The sequence below is a fragment of the Dama dama genome, chromosome 7, assembly GCF_033118175.1.
Source record: "Dama dama isolate Ldn47 chromosome 7, ASM3311817v1, whole genome shotgun sequence".
Lineage (NCBI taxonomy): Eukaryota > Metazoa > Chordata > Mammalia > Artiodactyla > Cervidae > Dama > Dama dama.
The window spans coordinates 37,287,419-37,305,754 of record NC_083687.1 but is presented as its reverse complement, the minus strand read 5'-3'; the positions used below and the strand labels follow the sequence as shown (position 1 = coordinate 37,305,754).

The 18,336-nt window shown below is 38.6% G+C and overlaps 1 pseudogene; it reads left to right on the top strand.

Annotated features, from left to right (window-relative positions):
* The first annotated feature begins 8,194 nt into the window (after positions 1-8,194).
* On the top strand, positions 8,195-17,123 carry LOC133059182 (placental prolactin-related protein 3-like; annotated as a pseudogene).
* Positions 17,124-18,336: the final 1,213 nt, after the last annotated feature.

Sequence of the window (18,336 nt, the reverse complement as noted above, 5' to 3'; positions counted from 1 at the left end):
TGAAACAGTTTCAATCACGATTATTTACTTATATGCCAAAATATACAAAAGATGGAGTGCAAAGGAAGACATGAGAAATGCTAAATGCTTTAGATTGCTTACCTTTAAAAAACTATGTTCAAGATCATTTAATAATCACATCAAAGTGTACTAGGAATTATTCAACTATAGAGGTTTCAAAGTCCATGGAAAATGGAAAACAAACCATGGAATGACTTCAAGTTTCAAGGTATACATAATAAGAAATTTCAACAATCTGGGTTGTTGAGACCTGGGGTGGATCATTAAAGGAGACTGTGGACTGACTTCCCAGGAATTGTATAAGGATCAGAATGGTCACCATCTGATGTGGTTCCCACCCTGTAACCAAGCAAAAAGACTGAGAGAAATCAGGTCACCCCAATCCTATTTTCTAGTTCCAAAATTTGATGAAAGCATTAATTTTTTAAAACTCTTAAGCAAAGTCCATAAATCTGGTCTTGGAAAATTCAAAAAAATTGAAATCATTCCAGTCATCTTTTCTGACCACAGTGCAGTAAGATTAGATCTCAATTACAGGAAAAAAATTGTTAAAACTTCAAACATATGGAGGCTAAATAACACGCTTCTGAATAACCAACAAATCATAGAAGAAATCAAAAAAGAAATCAAAATATGTATAGAAATGAATGAAAATGAAAACACAACAACCCAAAACCTATGGGACACTGTAAAAGCAGTCCTAAGGGGAGGGTTCATAGCATTACAGGCTTACATCAAGAAACAAGAAAAAAACCAAATAAATAACCTAACTCTACACCTAAAGCAATTAGAGAAGGAAGAAATGAAGAACCCCAGAGTTAGCAGAAGGAAAGAAATCTTAAAAATCAGGGCAGAAATAAATGCAAAAGAAACTAAAGAGACCATAGCAAAAATCAACAAAGCTAAAAGCTGGTTTTTTGAAAAAATAAACAAAATTGACAAACCATTAGCAAGACTCATTAAGAAACAAAGAGAGAAAAACCAAATTAACAAAATTAGAAATGAAAATGGAGAGATCACAACAGACAACACTGAAATACAAAGGATCATAAGAGACTACTACCAGCAGCTCTATGCCAATAAAATGGACAACTTGGATGAAATGGACAAATTCTTAGAAAAGTATAACTTTCCAAAACTGAACCAGGAAGAATTTGAAGATCTTAACAGACCCATCACAAGCAAGGAAATCGAAACTGTCATCAAAAATCTTCCAGCAAACAAAAGCCCAGGACCGGATGGCTTCACAGCTGAATTCTACCAAAAATTTAGAGAAGAGCTAACACCTATCTTACTCCAACTCTTCCAGAAAATTGCAGAAGAAGGTAAGCTTCCAAACCCATTAACTTTAATACAAACACTTACATTTAAAAATGCAAAATTTCCTACAGAATGGAAAAGTAGTCAAAAATTCCAGATATTGTGGTAACAAATAATAAAAATATCTTCTCAAATGCAACACATGGACACTTTAACAGAAGCCTTTTCAGATGAGACTTCTGTTTATAGACACCCCCAGAGGTTCAAAATTCAGAGGAGGTGACAGCAAAACAAGAGCAAGTTTCTCGGTTTTTGCGTGTAGCCCGACAAAGTCTTTATGATCTGAAGTGTCCAGAAAAAATATATATATATTTCAGCCATATGAAAAATGTCAAATCTTTCAGTGACTGGTCTTTATAAACACTGTCACAGACCTTCCACACAAAATTTAATAACTTCCTTGTTAGAAGATTCTTCAGCTACTCTTTATGTATATCTGTATGAATATATTGATGTCTATGTATTTATATTTGTTGAATATTTTTATTTTAAGAAAATGAAGGAGGAATGTTAAAATTCTCTTCTGATTTGAAGGTTTTGTGTGGGATTTTCACTTTATTCATTCACATTTTACTCTGAAAAGTAGAGAATTAGAGCAAAAAGATAAGTCTAATTTTTTTATTTTCAGTCACTGGAAAATGGGAACCTGACTTTCCTTTGCATGCCAGTCATATATTGTGTGTGTGTGTGTGTGTGTGTGTGTGTGTGAGAGAGAGAGAGAGAGAGAGAGAGAGAGATGGGCATATGTATGCAAGCATAAGATAGCCATGGCTGCTCAAAGCAGCCTTAAAAATTTCATACACCACTGATCTAGTCCTGACAAGAGGAGCCCAGCTTGGAAAACAAAACCTCTCCCTCAATGCTACCCTCAGCCTTCTGGATCTCCTTAAAAACACAAATGATACAGGGGGAGGCTTTTATTTCACACAAGCAGCTTCAAGTGTAAGGGACTTTGTCACCTCTGGGGACTAAGCACCCAGTTATAACATTTGTATAGAAGCTGACTTGTTAAATTTGCCCTCAAAGAAAAGAAACCAACCAAAGCGCTAGAAAGTGGAGAAGCAGGGTCCAGTTAAAAGTGAGGCCAGAGGCTGAGGGGCTATTCATCCACTGATAACTACTTAACTATTAATCCTTTTGCTTAAGTGATATTTAAGCATCAAAAAAGTCTCCATTTTGCCTTTCTCAGTAGATACTGCAAAGTTTTTCCTTTTCCTATGTAGACAACAACATATATAAATCATATGTCATGAATAGTGACCAGCAAGCAGATTAAGGGTATTTTTTGAGACAGAATTGGCAAATAAAACTGTAAGATATTTAAAGTATATAACATGAGATTTTGATAGATGTATATATTATTTTTTAAATTTATTTTTAATTGAAGTATAATTTCTTTAAAATGTGTTGTGCAATGATGTGAGTCAGCCATAAGTGTACATATACCCCCTCCCTCTTGAGTCCCCCACTCGCACCCCATCCCGCTTCTCCAGGTGGTCACACAGACGGGGTGAGCTTCCTGTGTCATACAGACACTGCCCGCCAGCTGTCTGTTAACATTTTACAGATGGTAATGTACTATGGTTCAATGCTACTCTTTCAATTCAACTTGCCCTCTCCTTCCCGCATTGTATCCACAAACCTGTTCTCTGTCTGTGTCTCTCTTCCTGCCCTGAAAACAGGTTAATCAGTGCCATTTTTCTAGATTCCATATATACATTAATATACAATATCTGGTTTTCTCTTTCTGACTTAGTTCACTCTACATAACAGGCTGTAGTTTCATCCACCTCAGCTCAAGTGACCCAAATTCGCTTTTTTGTGAGGTGAATTAAAATTCCCTTGTATAGATGTACCAGAACTTCTTTATCCATTCCTCTCTCAGTGCATGGCTACATTGCTTCCATGTCCTGGCTATTGTAAACACTGTTGCAATGAATTTTGGGGTACACGTGTCTTTTTGAATTATGGTTTTCTCAGGGTATACTCCCAATAGTAGAATTTCTAGGTCATATGGTAGTTTTGTTAGGACTTCCTTGATGGCTCAGCAGCTAAAGAATCTGCCTGCAATGCAGGAGACACAGGCAATGGTTCAATCCCTGGGTCGGGGAGCTCCTCCGGAGGAGGAAATGGCAACCCACTCTAGTACACTTGCCATTTCCACCTACCCCTCTGCCATAGTGCTGACCCTCATTTACATATGTATTAGAAAGATTTTCCCTTTCTATTAACTTAAGTAACATAGTTATCATCTGACATGTTTACCTTTTAATTTTTGAAGAGAACACAGGTAAGTTCTACTCTCTTGCTGCTGCTGCTAAGTCACTTCAGTCGTGTCCGACCCTGTGAGACCTCATAGACGACAGCCCACCAGGCTCCTCCGTCCCTGGGATTCTCCAGGCAAGAACACTGGAGTGGGTTGCCATTTCCTTCTCCACTCTCTTAGCACCAATTATACAACACAATTTTATCAGTTATAGTCATCATGCTACACATTAGATTCTCAGACCTTATAATTTTCACATGTTAAAATGTATAACCTTTTACAAACCCATCCCTATTTCTCCCATTCTCCAAGCCTTGGCAATCACTTTCCTCCACTGTTTCTGAGTTCCACGTTTTTTTCTTTTTACATTCCTTACAATTGAGATCATACAGTAACTGTCTTTCTCTAACTTGTTTCACTTAGCATTAAGCACTCCAGTTTCATCCATGCTGCCACAAATGGAAGAATTTATTTCTTTTTTAATGGCTAAATAAAACTCACACACACACACACATATATATCACATCACATAGTTTAAATCTCTTCACCTGCTGACAGATATTTAGATTGTTCCTATAATAGATTGTTTCTAGGCTACTGTGAATATTGATGCAATGAATATGTGAGCACAGATTTCTCTTTTAGAAATAATTATTTCATTTCCTTTGAATATATATTCAGAAATGAATATATATCCAGAAGTGGGATTAGTGGCTATATTAACAATTCTTTGTAAAATTTCTTGAGAAATTTCCAGAAGGTATTCCATGGGAGTTGCACCAATATACATTCCTACCAATAATCCATTAAGACCTCCATTTTCTACACATCCTCAGCCACACTTATCTCTTACTTTTTGGTAAAAGCCATTTAAACATGAGTGAGGTGGTATATGTTGTACTTTTGATTTGCACTTCCCTGATAGTGATGTTGAGCATCTTGTCATATACTTCTTGGGCATTCTGTATGTCTTCTTTCAGGGGAAAATTGTCTATTCTGTAAAAAACAGCATGCATTTTGTATACAGTATTGAATATATAAAACTCAGTTACCTATCCATACACAAAAACAAATTACAGAAATACAAATAATCCCATTTACAATTGCATCATCAAAAAAATAAAATACGAAAAAATAAATTTAAGCAAGGTGTTGAAAGATCTATGTATGAAAACCTTCAAGACACTTATGAAAGAAATGTTTAAAAGACACCGAAAGAGACATATTTCATATTTATTGACTGGAAGAGTTAATATTCTTAATACATCCATACTTCCCAAAGCTATCTACATATTCACTGGAGTCTCTTTCAAAATTCCAAGGTATTTTTCACAAAACAGAAAAAAAAAATTCCATAACTTGTATAAAACTCTTGTTGTTGTTCAGTTGCCAGGTTATATCTGACTTTTTTTGTGACTCCACAGCCTGCAACATGCCAGACTTCCCTGTTCCTTACCATCTCCTAGAATTTGCCCAAGTTCATGCCCATTGAATTGGTGATGCCTTCCAACCATCTCACCCTCTGTCAGCCTCTTTTTCTTCTGCCTTCAATCTTTCCCAACATGAGGGTCTTTTCCAATGAGTCAGCTATTTACATTAGGTGGCCAAGATATTGGAGCTTCAGCTTCACCACAGTCCTTCCAAAGAGTATTTAGGGTTGATTTCCTTTAAGGTTGACTGGTTTGATCTCCTTGCTTTCCAAGAGACTCTCAAGAATCTTCTATAGCACCACAGTTTGAAAACATCAATTATTTAGCACTCTGCCTTCTATATTGTCTGTCAAGCTCTTATATGTGTACATGACTACTGGAAAGAGCACAGCCTTGACTATACAGACCTCTGTCGGCAAAGTGATGTTTTTGCTTTTAACAAACTGCCTAGGTTTGTCATAGCTTTCCTGCCAAGAAGCAATCGTCTTCTAATTCCATGGCTGCAGTCACCATCCACAGTGATTTTAGAGCCCAAGAAGAGGAAATCTGTCACTGCTTCCACCTTTTCCCCTTCTATTTGCCATGTAAGTGATGGGACCAGATGCCATGATCTTAGCTTTTTTGATATTGAGTTTTAAGCCGGCTTTTTCACTCTCCTCTTTCACCATCAGCAAGAGGCTCTTTAGTTCCTCTTCACTGTCTGCCATTAGAGTGGTATCATTCATATATCTGAGGTTGTTGATATTTCTCTCAGCAATCTTGATTCCAGCTTTTAGGACTCATTCAGTCTAGCATTTCACATGACATGCTCTGCATATAAGTTAAATCAGCAGGGTGACAATATTCAGCCTTGACGGACTCCTTCACTAATTTTGAACCAGTTTATTGCTTCTTGTCTGCTTCTAACTGTTGCTTTTTGAACTGCATACAGATTTCTCAGAGGACAAGTAAGGTTGGTCTGGTATGCCCATCTCCTTAAGAATTTTCCACTTTGCTGTGATCCAAACAGTTTGGTGAGGTCAATGAAGCAGATGCTTTTCTGGAATTCCCTTGCTTTCTCTATGTTCCACAAATGTTGGCAATTTGATCTCTGGTTCCTCTGCCCTTGCTAAACCTAGCATGAACATCTGCAAGTTCTGGGTTCACAGAATGCTGAAGCCTAGCCTGGAGGAATTGAGCATAACCTTACTAGCATGGGAGATGAGTGCAACTGTTCAGTGGCTTGAACATTCTTTAGTACTGCCATTTTTGGGAACTGGGATGAGGATTGACCTTGTCCTTACCTCTGTCCACTGCTGGCTTCTCTATATTTTCTGACACATTGAGTGGAACACTTTAATAGCATCATCTTTTAGGATTTTAAATAGGTTTGCTGGAATTCTATCACCTCCACTAGCTTTATGGGCAGCAGTGCTTCTTAAAACCCACTTGACTTCACATTCCAGAATGTCTGGCTCTGAGTGAGAACATACACCACTGCGATTATCTGGGTCATTAAGATTTTTTGTATAGTTCTTCTGTGTACTTTCTCCATCTCATCTTGGTCTATCCTGCTGTATTAAATCACAAAATACCAAAGTGTCAAAGTGATTTTGAGGAAGAAGAACACAGTTCGATACTAGGGTTGCTGATTTCAAATTGTATTAGAAAGCTATAGTAATCAAAACAGAATGATTTGCTTCTGGCATGAAAACAGACACATCAATCAACAGAGCAGAGCAACAAAGCCAGAAAGAAATGGACACCCATATATTGTCGGTTAGCTTATGAAAAAGGAGCCAAGAATATCCAGTGGGGAAAGGACAAGCTTTTCAAAAATGGCACTGGGAAAACTGGATAGTTCTATGAAAAAATGAATTTGTGCCCCTGTCTTTTAGCATACACAGAAATCAACTAAAAAGGGGTTACAAAGTTGAACATAAGACTTTAAGTGATTAAACCCCTAGAAGAAAACATTGAGGTAATCTTCTTGCCATCAGTCTTTGCAACGAGTTTTTGGGTTTCACACTAAAAGCAAAGGCAATAACTGCAAAAACAAACCAGTGCCACCACATCAAACTCCAAAGAAAGGAACATCAACATAATCAAATGGCAATTTACATATTGACAGAAGATATTTCCAAATCATATATTTCATAAGGGCTTAATATCCAAAAATACATGAGACATACAACTCAAGGGCAAAAAACCCCAAATAATCCAAATTTTTAATGGAGCATAAGAACAGTAAGAGTTTCAATAAATCTGAAGATTAGATTGTAGATGAGAGACAAAGCAAGGTTTTCCTTTTATAACAACAAAAGCCTGTACCTTCCTGACATTATTTTCTTCATCTCCACTCACTTGTTTGACAATTACAGTTCACAGTGTACATTCTTCAGTCAATAGAAATCACCACACAGTGAGCTATAATATGTACTAAGAACAGTAGCACTTGGGGAAAAAACAAAACAAAACTAATATTTGCATACTTACTAATGATGCATATCAAAAGGAAGGTAATTTCCAGAGTTCACCAATCTATTGTTTTCTATATTTCATTTCAAAATTGAGCCACCTAGTAAGGAAAATGAGTTAAGAGATCTCACTAACATATAGATAGAAAATCAGTTTTAAATGGGAGCATTAATTGATTATAATTTGGAGGTAATTTATGACTACTGTTGTAACTGTAGTCCTTCTGGTTTTCTCGTGCATCAGGTTAATAATTTATTATCAATATTAATAGCAACATAGGGACACATAGTACTAAAGTTATAGTGAATAGAGAAAGACATAGAATATAGTAGGCAAGAAGTGAAAGTGTGTGAAGTCAGCAATGGTAGTAGAGGATATTATTGCCTTGAGAGGAAGGAAGGTTCTCAAAGTTTCTTGAAACCCCAAGAACGAGCCAGATGTGAGGAATTAGCTTAATTTGTAAACCAGAAACTCTACCAGAAGAAATTTAAGTTCATAAAAGTATTATGATGCTAAAACCCACAATTTAGACAGAGAATAGGGTAGGGTAGGATATATAGACATTCAAAATTCTCCATTGCTTAGTGCATCAGGCACTCAAGGACCACCCTCACTGAAGTCTTTCTCTGTTGCTCAACCTACAGGTACCACCATGCAGAAAGAGATAGCTCTACTCCACAGGCAATTGAACCCTACTTTTATGGCCTCCTGGCTTTCCTTAAGAAGCATTTGATGCAGCAGATTTCCTCCATCCCATCCCATCCGGCTGACTCCCCATGATCAACAGGACTTCTCACCCTGGGATCATTCTGCAGTCCCCATGGCCTCAGCTCCCAACCTCCGTGGACACCAGTGGACTTACAACCCTCTCCGAGGTATGAAACGCAGCAGCATGGCTTGTCTCTGTGGTTCTCACTCCATTCAGACGGTCACAGTTTAGTTAGTTCACTCCCCAAGAGCTTCAAATGACTCCCCCATTCCAGTGGACGGCCATGGACTCGGGGATCTCTCCCCTGCGCATCAGCTCCCTCACCCCCAGGTGCAGGCTGGTCCCACTTGCTCTCCTCCTTCTTTCCCCTTCCTCCTTGTCCCTTCTTTCCTTTGTCCTACCGAGTTTTGTATGGATCCGGATATTCCTTCTCAGTAGTCAGGGATTCCTGCCAGTATTCACCTGGTCTTCTGTGAGAACTGCTGTGTCTTTAGACGTTCTTGATGCATCAGTGGAGAGACGTGTACCCACTCCCACCTACCCCTCCGCCATCTTGTCCACCCCCATTTGTGCATGTATTAGAAACGAGTTTCCCTTCCTATTAAGTAACATTGCCATCACCACACATGTTTAAGTTTTGCTTTTTGAGAACACAGGTAAGTTCCACTCTCTTCAGTTGAGTCAGTCATTCAGTCGTGTCCGAATCTTTGTGACCCCATGGACTGTAGCACGCCAGGCTTCGTTGTCCATCCCCGACACCCAGAGCTTACTCAAACTCATGTCCGTTGAAGCGCTATGCCACTCGATGACGTCCACTCTCTCAGAGATTTTTTTTTTTTTTAGATTCTTTACAATTGAGATCATATTGTATTTTTCTTTCTCTGGCTTAGTTTACTTAGTGTAATGCCCTCCAGTTTCATCCATGTTGCCACAAATGGAAGCATTTCTTTCTTTTTCTAATGGCTAAATAATATTTACCTATATATGTCACATCACATTGTTTAATTCATCCACCTGTTGAAAGATACTCGGGTTGTTCCTATACCAAGACTACTGTGAATAATGCTGTAGTGAACATAGGAATACAGATCTCTCATTGAGACAATGATTTCATTTCCTTTGACTATATATCCAGAAGCAGGATAATGGATCCCATAACAGTTCTCTTTTAAATTTCTTGAGGAACCTCCACAATATTTTTCCATGGGAGTTGCACCAGTATACATCCCTAACAACAGTGCATAAGCACTCTTTTTTTCTCCACGTCCTCAACAAGGTCTGTCATTTCTTAAATTTTTGGTACTAGCCATTCAAACAGGTATGAGGTGATATCTCTTGTGCTTTTGATCTGCATTTCCTTTTTTTATTAGTCTTGCTGAGCATCTTATACCTCTTGATCTTCTATATGCCTTATTTGTTGGAAAATCTCTATTCTTTTTTTTTCCCATTTATTTTTATTAGTTGGAGGCTAATTACTTTACAATATTGTAGTGGTTTTTCCCATACATTGACATCACCTAATTTTAAATAACCATTTTATTCTTAGATGCCATGCCCCTTTAAACTAACTAAGGGCAGAGAAAACCCAGTAAATGCTGATATGCTTAATTAAATTACCACTCTTCTGGTAAATTGTAAAAAGAATCATGTTCATATCTCATTCAGGAGGATAAAATCTCTATTTTATCAGTTCTCTTGTCCATACTCAACTCTTGCTCACTTCAGTCTTAAATTCTGCTAACTTAAAAAGGATGGACAGGAAAAGTAATATTAAAATCATGCTTGCAAGAGTCTATGATTTTATGCTTCTATTGGTCAAAGGTAAGGCCAGGAATAATTTCTGAAATATTACGATACATCATGGAAGCTTGAAGGTCTAGTTCTACTATCAAAGAGGAGATGTTTGGAGATGGTTCAAAAACTAAGCCCCATGGATTGTCAGGATGTACTCCTGACCAGACAGATAAATTTTGTCCCTAAAGAGTCAAAGTCAGGAAAGGCAGGCCTTGTTCGCAGAGCCAATGACGTTGTCTTGGGTGCTGACCAGGTAATATCTTGTTTTACCATTTGGAGATTTATTTGCTATTTTCTCAAAGAAACAACCGTAATGAGAAGATTAAAGATGCATAAAAGTAGAAGAGCTGTCAAGTTGCCTAGAAAAAATGCTAACCAGGAGAACCAGGCCTCCACACTGATAATTGTCAAAGATTTTACCGGTGAGTGTTTTATAGACAGAGCAGAACAAGTGGATAAAACCAGTGCTCTAGGGTCACTGCTGTTTTGCAGTCAAAGACAAAATATTTTTCTCTTTAAGCAGAGTCATCACAGCTCCTGATGTGGTCCTGGTTACACACATGAAGACCGAGAGCCCACAGGCATGTGTGATGTGACGTCAGGAAGTGAGCAGATGACTGTATTGGTGCCCAGTCACCAATTACTTGCCCTCTCCAAGTCATTGCATCTTCATTAACATAACTTGATGATCATAGTGAAGATTGAGGCTATCTCACAGGGTTACTGTGAAACACACATTTTAAGATGTTTTAAAGCTTTTGGGAAAGTATCAAAGACATGCATGGGGTTATGAAGGTGAGTTAGTAGGTACAGTACCTTTTTTTCTTAGTATTCTCTGTGTACTCAATAGTAGCGATCAGTCAGTCATGGGTTTACTCTTACCCCAGCGTGATGGTAAACCACACAGATCAACTGTACACTTCTTGTCATTTTAGTATCTAAAATTCAAGCATTAGTCAATGTAGAGTGAAAAAATTACAAATTCCTAGAGAGCCTTGCTGGTCAGAGTCTGCAGAGTTCCAACATTAAACTGTCTTAAAAGAATGGCCTAAATTCCATATATATGCATTAGTATACTGTATTAGTATTTATCTTTCTGGCTTACTTCACTTTGTATAATGGGCAATTTAGAAAGATGGTAACAATAACCCTATATGCAAGACAGAAAAAGAGACACAGGTGTATAGAACAGACTTTTGGACTCTATGGGAAAAGGCGAGGGTGGGGTGATGTGAGAGAATAGCATTGAAACATATATATTATCAAGTGTGAAACAGATCACCAGTTCAAGTTGGATGCATGAGACAAGTGCTCAGGGCTGGTACATTGGGATGACCCAGAGGGATGGGATGGGGAGGGAGGTGGGAGGGGGGTTCAGGATAGGGAACACATGTAAATCCATGGCTGATTCATGTCAATGTATGGCAAAAACCACTACAATATTAGCCTCCAACTAATAAAAATAAATGAAAAAAAAAAAAAAAAAAAGAATAGCCTAAACACTCTGGCTCAGAATTAAGTTCCAAATGTTTGCAGAGCACAGAAGTACTTCTGGGAGCAATACAAAATGCAGGGAGTAACCTACTTCTCCAACTATCTATCTGTGCAAATATCATCATCCAAATTTACACAGAAGGTTCTCCTTCTTCCCCACCCCAGCTACTACAGCACCAACTCCTGCTCAGAGCAACAGGGAAAGAGAAGGCTTCCCTCCACAGGATGGAGTTGATAACCTCAGGTGACCTGATCAATTCAGAATGGCTCATGTTTTTATTTTAGCAGGGTCCTGCCTGCTCCTGCTGCTGGTCATGTCAAATCTGCTCCTTTGCCAAGGCAACTTATGCCCGTCCTGCAGTCCTGACATGTTTAAAATCCCCCTGAAATCCCTTAAAGCGCTGTTTACCCGTGCCTTCGGGCTGTCCCACGACATCAACAACCTTTCCACTATGATGTTCCTTGAGTTTGTAAGTACTGTGGTGGTGGTGGTTTAGTTGCTAAGTCGTGTCCGACTCTTATAACCCCATAGACTGTAGCCTGTCAGGCTCCCAGAAGATACCTCTGCCTAAGTGACTGGGCCATACTGTCCTTTAAACAATAAGGTTGCCTCAACCAAACTTCAATTAACATACTCTGTAGGTCAAAGATGCCGTCAGCTCATAAGATGTGGAAATCAAAGAAAGGATCAGTTTTGTGAAATCTCAAAGATTCCTAAGAAGTGCAATAACTTTTTCAATTTCCTTTCATTCATTTTCTTTTTTAAATTTCCAAAATAAATGATTTTGTATTTGTCAGCTAGGAATGCCATAAAAGAATACAATAGACTCAGTGGAATAAACACCAGAAATTTATTTCCTCACAGTTCTGGGGGCTAGAAGTCCCAGATCAGGGCACCAGCAAGGTGAAGTTCTGGTAAGAACTCTTTCTTCCCAGGATGGCTTCTCCGTGCGTCCTCACACAGGGTGGGGGTGGGGAAGAGAGACAGAGGAAAGGACACACAGACACAGAGACAGAAGAGAAAATTCTCTGGTGTTTCGCTTCATGGAAACACTAAATCTATTGGATGAGTGTTCCAACCTAAGAGCTCATTCAACCTTAATGGGCTTTGCTGGTGGCTCAGATGGTAAAGAATCTGCCCGCAATGGGAGAGACCTGGGTTCTATCCCTGGGTCTGGAAGATTCCCTGGAGAAGGGAACGGCAAGCCCCTCCAGTATTCTTGCCTGAGAAATCCCATGGACAGAGGATTCTGGTGGGCTATAGACCATGGCGTGTCAAAAAGTCGGAACCCTTTTCAAAACAGTGTACTTTGGCAATTCGAGCTCTAACACATGAATTTGAAGAACACACATTCAGTCCATAATACTACCTGACAGAAAGCAGTTTTAGGTGGGATTGGGGAAAAGGAAGCATGGTGATTTTCTGGTCCTTCACGGCCTCTCTGGGCTTTCTTCTCCAGGCTCAGAGTAAATAGCCAATAAATGAGAACTGCTTTGTAGTGAACTGGGTGGATGCAACATGTTAAACAAAGCCGAATCCTGGTCACAAAAATGAATATTAGTAGTTTTTTTAATGCTACAAATTATTGTTTTAAGATTTGCAGTGAATAGGTTTAGAGTTATAGTAGAAGGGGTTTACAATTGGAAACAATTATTCTCTTTCTGATGAAGGTATTTGAACGTTAAATGTTAATTTTTTTAGGTCAATGAAGGAGCACACAGTAGAGCAGACAGCTAATAAAAGGCTGTGCTAAAGGTTTCTATTAAATTCCCGTAGTTCTTTGTACTCACTAGTTTTTGTTTCATCCTCCATTTTTTACTTTCTATTTTTTTCCCCAACTCTTCCAAGTAATCTCTTCAAATGTTCATGACTTTCGCTAAAGATTAGTTTTTCTCTATCAATGTGTTAGCTAGATTTTTCTACTCTTATTATTCTCAGTCCATTGCTTAGTATTTCCTAAAACTTTATGCCCTGTTTTTCTGACATACCATTTTGTCACCATAAACAATATTGTATTCTGCACCTGGGGCGAACACTAAGCTTTTTGGTGAGCTGGTTCAGAGAAAATTCAGAGTCATTACTGCGTTACTCCTTATAAGGATATATATTGGCTCTAATCCACAGTAAACAAGAGATTAAATGGTTAAATATAGGTGCATGCATGCATTCTAAGTCACTTCAATTGTGTCCACCTCTTCACAACTCTACTGACTGTAGCCCAATAGGTTCCTCTGTCCATAGGATTCACCAGGCAAGAATATTGGAGTAAGCTGCTGTACCCTCTTGCAAGGGATGCTCCTCACTTAGGGATCAAGCCTGAGTCTTCCTATATCTCCTGCATTGGCAGGAGTGTCCTTTACCACTACTGTCACCTGCTGTTGCTGCTGCTGCTAAGTCACATCAGTCGTGTCCGACTCTGTGTGATCCCATAGACGGCAGCCCCCCAGGCTCCCATCCCTGGGATTCTCCAGCGTCACCTTGGCAGCAACAAATATTTGTACATATGTACTATATTTGGTTCAAATAATAAAATAAATAAAGATAATAATAAAACAGAGAAGGGAAAAGTTTGAACTTAGAAAAGCTAGATGTAAAATCATTTTTATAGAAACAATGTATAGAAAAAGTAGGAAAAGAATGACTTTCAAATTTTGTGATGTCTCCCCATTAAAAAAATTACAAGTCTATCAAACATGTTAATGTTCTGGTAATGGTTTCATCTACTGAATGCCCAACAACCCTAACTAGTTGCCTGATCACTTTCAGGATGAAAATTATTCCCAGGGTAATCCGGAGTTTAATAATGCCACTGATTACTGCCATACCAATTCCCTCCAAGCTCCTGAAGAAATCAAAAAAGCCCAACAGATGAATGTGAGTCTTTCACCTGGGTTTTTCACTGGATCAAATGAGACAATATGTAGCTTACCAGGCTTTAGATTATTAGAGGTAATGGTAACTGTACATGAAGAAAATGGTGGAGGAAACATAAGCAACTGAAGAGAAATTATATTATGCAGTTGAAGAATGAATGAAATCAAGGGATGACTAAAGATCTGTAGTAGCAAAATAAAAAACAGATCTATAAATTGTCCATGCAGACAAGTTTAGTTCAAGCAATGCATTAGACACAGGATTGCAGCTGTTATACTGTACGAAAACAGGAAATGAATGGGCACGTCCATGTGTAAAACATGATTGTAAAATTCATGAATATGTAAGAAACACACCCCGGTTTTGAGTACTCCCTGTTACTAGTGACTCATACGTGGGAGTCCTATACTGCACCACTCGAGCCAACGCGTCTGCCTTTCAAGGCTCTCCTGATTCTGCTTCTCCTTCTCTGACACGTCCTTCATTCGTCATTCTCAATGACTCCTCTGTCACCTTTAATTCTTAATTTGTAAGTCTCCCCCACAATGGCCTATAAAACATTGCTTTGCTTCTCATGGCCGCAACAATTGCCTCTGTTCTGAGGACAACACAGTTTACATATCAAGCCTCAATCATCTATGGCAGCTCCAAATTGTCACCGTTATAATCTCCCATTTCTGATTTCCTGCATTATCCTTTGTCCTAACATTATTTAAAATACTTTCACATGCATCCTCCCTTAAAATACTATCTTCTCTCTGTACAACTTTCTTAATGATACCATCGTTATTTTCCTCTGTTAAGCTCATTAATAATGAGGATAATCAGGTAAAGGTAAAGGTCAAAGAGGAAGAGGAGGAGGGATTTTTCAATAAGCTTAAATTTAAAGCTTGTTGAGAGTTACTACATAGCCATATATTTTACAAGCACTTTATGTGCATTACTATATTTAATCCTACTGAGTACTCTCTTTTTTACCACTAAAACAGTTCATGAAGTAAAAAAATCAAACATATTAACTAGAGATCTTCGGCCCCTGGGATTTTCATACTCAATTCTGCTAGTAATAGTGAACTAGGGGGGAAAGCCCTCCATTGTGAATCCCACTGATGCTGTTACTAAAGACAACGCTGTGCCATTTTCTGCCCGGACACATGTCAACAAGACAGACTCTTCTGATGCCAGCTTGGGGGCTGGTGTTGGGATCAACCTAGGAAAGAAAGCCTGTTTAGGAATGTCATGTCTTCTTCATTGTCTCTTTGTTGTAATATCATAAAACAAATTACCAATCAAAAATCAATACGAATGACTCATCTGATTCATTAATACGAAAGAATCACTGTGTGACAATGATGTGGGCATAGGTAGAATGCCTCTTTCCTGGGTCAGGTACTGCAGGCACATATTGACTTGCCATAAAATACTTAGATTTCTCTCATGCAAATATGAAAACATAAAAGAACTCACTGAGTGGTGGTAGAATATCAGAGGAAAAAAGAAAATTTTTCTAGTTATAAATTAGAACTCATCAGAAGAATTAGTTCCTAAAATAACCTAGATTTTTAATAATTCAACTAAGTATGAACTAATAGCTTACATTTTATAATTTTGCAACTTTTACAACCTTCAAAAATCTCTGCATACACATAAGAACAACCAAGAGTATTTTAGGTCAGCTGCTCTGAGCAACGATCACATGTTACCAAACCACTGAATTATGATTATTTTAATGAGACTGTTTCTTACATTTGCTTAGAATGAAGACCTTAGTAAGTGGATCCTCATGTTACTATACTCCTGGGATATTCCTCTGAATCATCTAGTCATGGACCTGCGAAATATAACAGAAGTCTCAAATACTACCCTATCAAGAGCCAGAGAGACTGTGAAAAAAGTACAAAAACTTAAGCAACTCATAGAGAGGCAATTCAACCAGGTGAGCATCCTGCAGAGGGCTTCCTCGTTTTGTTCGTGATTGAAAGAGATGACCTCTGTAATGTGTAAGGTATTTTGAAATAGCTCATTTTCTAAGAAAAAGATTCAGGACTTCTGTATTCTAGACTGGTACTACATAAAGCAGGAGCCTAGTCATTCATAGTGATAGATTCAACTGTAAAGGAATCAGAATTTCACTGCAAATTTTGGCATGTGCAGCTTTCCCTGCATTGCACACAATTCCACCAAAAGTTTGCCTCTTCCTGGGCACAGGTGGTTGAAATAATATCAAGAGTAAGAGAACTAGAGAACAGAATTTCCAAGATCAGCCTTTTCTTCAAAGTATCCTAGGACAGCTGCTCTTGAAGTTCCACGTGCCTTCTTTCTCTGTTCTCCTCAAATCAAAGGATGAGAGTGGGAAGGAAGAAAAGAGAAAGTAAAAACTAAACTTGAGTTATGTATCTACTTTTTGGATTGCTAATAGTATTCTCATAGGCTGGCTCCAAAATCCATATTTAGAGAGTTTTATATTTGTATGTATTTCCCAATCTTAATTTGATTATTACAAGGGACAAAGATAAGCAAATACTAATAAAATGCATAAGAAGTCATTATCTTTTGGGTATTCAGGTTATTTTTCCAGCTAGGAAGAAGATGGTCGATACTCACGTTTACTGGACAGAACTTCAATCCCTGACGTCCAGAGATGAAAATATACGTCACCATGCATTTTTTATCCTGTTCCGGTGCCTGCACAGGGACACACGTAAAGTTGACATTTACACCAAGATCATGGCATGCCGAATCCACAACGTGTGCTAAATCCACATCCATCCCATCCAGCTTTGAGATGGTCCTAATGATCTATCCCATAGCAAGCTTCTTTGAAATTTACAGCTTTTTAATGCATGCTCTGTGAAATGGGTCTTCTCTTAAAAAAATAAACACAGACTCTTTAGAGATGTCAAAATCTAAGAGGGCAATTTGTTAACATTTCTTATTTTCATTTAATATAAAATCAAAAGAAAATCCACCCTTAAAATGGAGAGAATGAAGCTCCTATTAAAATTAGTCACAAATAGCAGAAGTTGACATTACAAAGAACACCATTAAGAGATTACATAAGAATCACAGAAAATTATTCTGGGTCAATTTATTAGAATCAAAGTATTAGACACTTGTTCATGGTTCTGGTCATGCTACCAAGAAGACTGAATCCTCAGGATTCTTTATGAAAGCCAGCGGTGAACTGTCAGCCCACTGTCACAGTGTTACACCAGACAGGATCAGTGCTTCGCACCTTTGTACAAATAGCATGAGGTTTACTGAACTGTGTGAAGATTGTTAGGATGCTGTCTTAGTCCTTCTGGGTTGCTATAACAAAATAGCACAGTCTTATAAACAATGGAAATGTATTTCCACAGCATGGTCATGCAGGGTCCTTTCTGGTCACACACTTCTTATTGTATCCTCAAACGGGGGGAAGGGCTCGGGAGCTCCGTGTGTCTCTTATATAAAAGCACTCATCTCATTGAGGAGGCTCCATCGTTATAACTCCATCTCCTCACAAAGGCCCCACATATGGATACTATAACCATGGGAATCAGGATTTCATCATATGAAGTTTCTGGGAGACACAAATGTTGAGACCATAGCAGATACAAACGTGAACTGGCATCATCCTCCAGTGGCTGTCTTCACCCACACTCCACTGCATCCTCATTTTCTGCATCACATTGCAACCATTCCATACATTCTAATGACTTGTGACTAATTCACAAGTTCAGGTCGGTCAAGTGTCAACTCCATCTCAGTTCAGTTCAGCTCAGTTACTCAGTCATGTCTGACTCTTTGTGACGCCATGAATCATAGCACACCAGGCCTCCCTGTCCATCACCAACTCCCAGAGTTTACTCAAACTCATGTCCACCGAGGCGGTGATGCCATCCAGCCATCTGATCCTCTGTTGTCCCCTTCTCCTCCTGCCCCCAATCCCTCCCATCATCAGGGTCTTTTCCAATGAGTCAAATCTTCG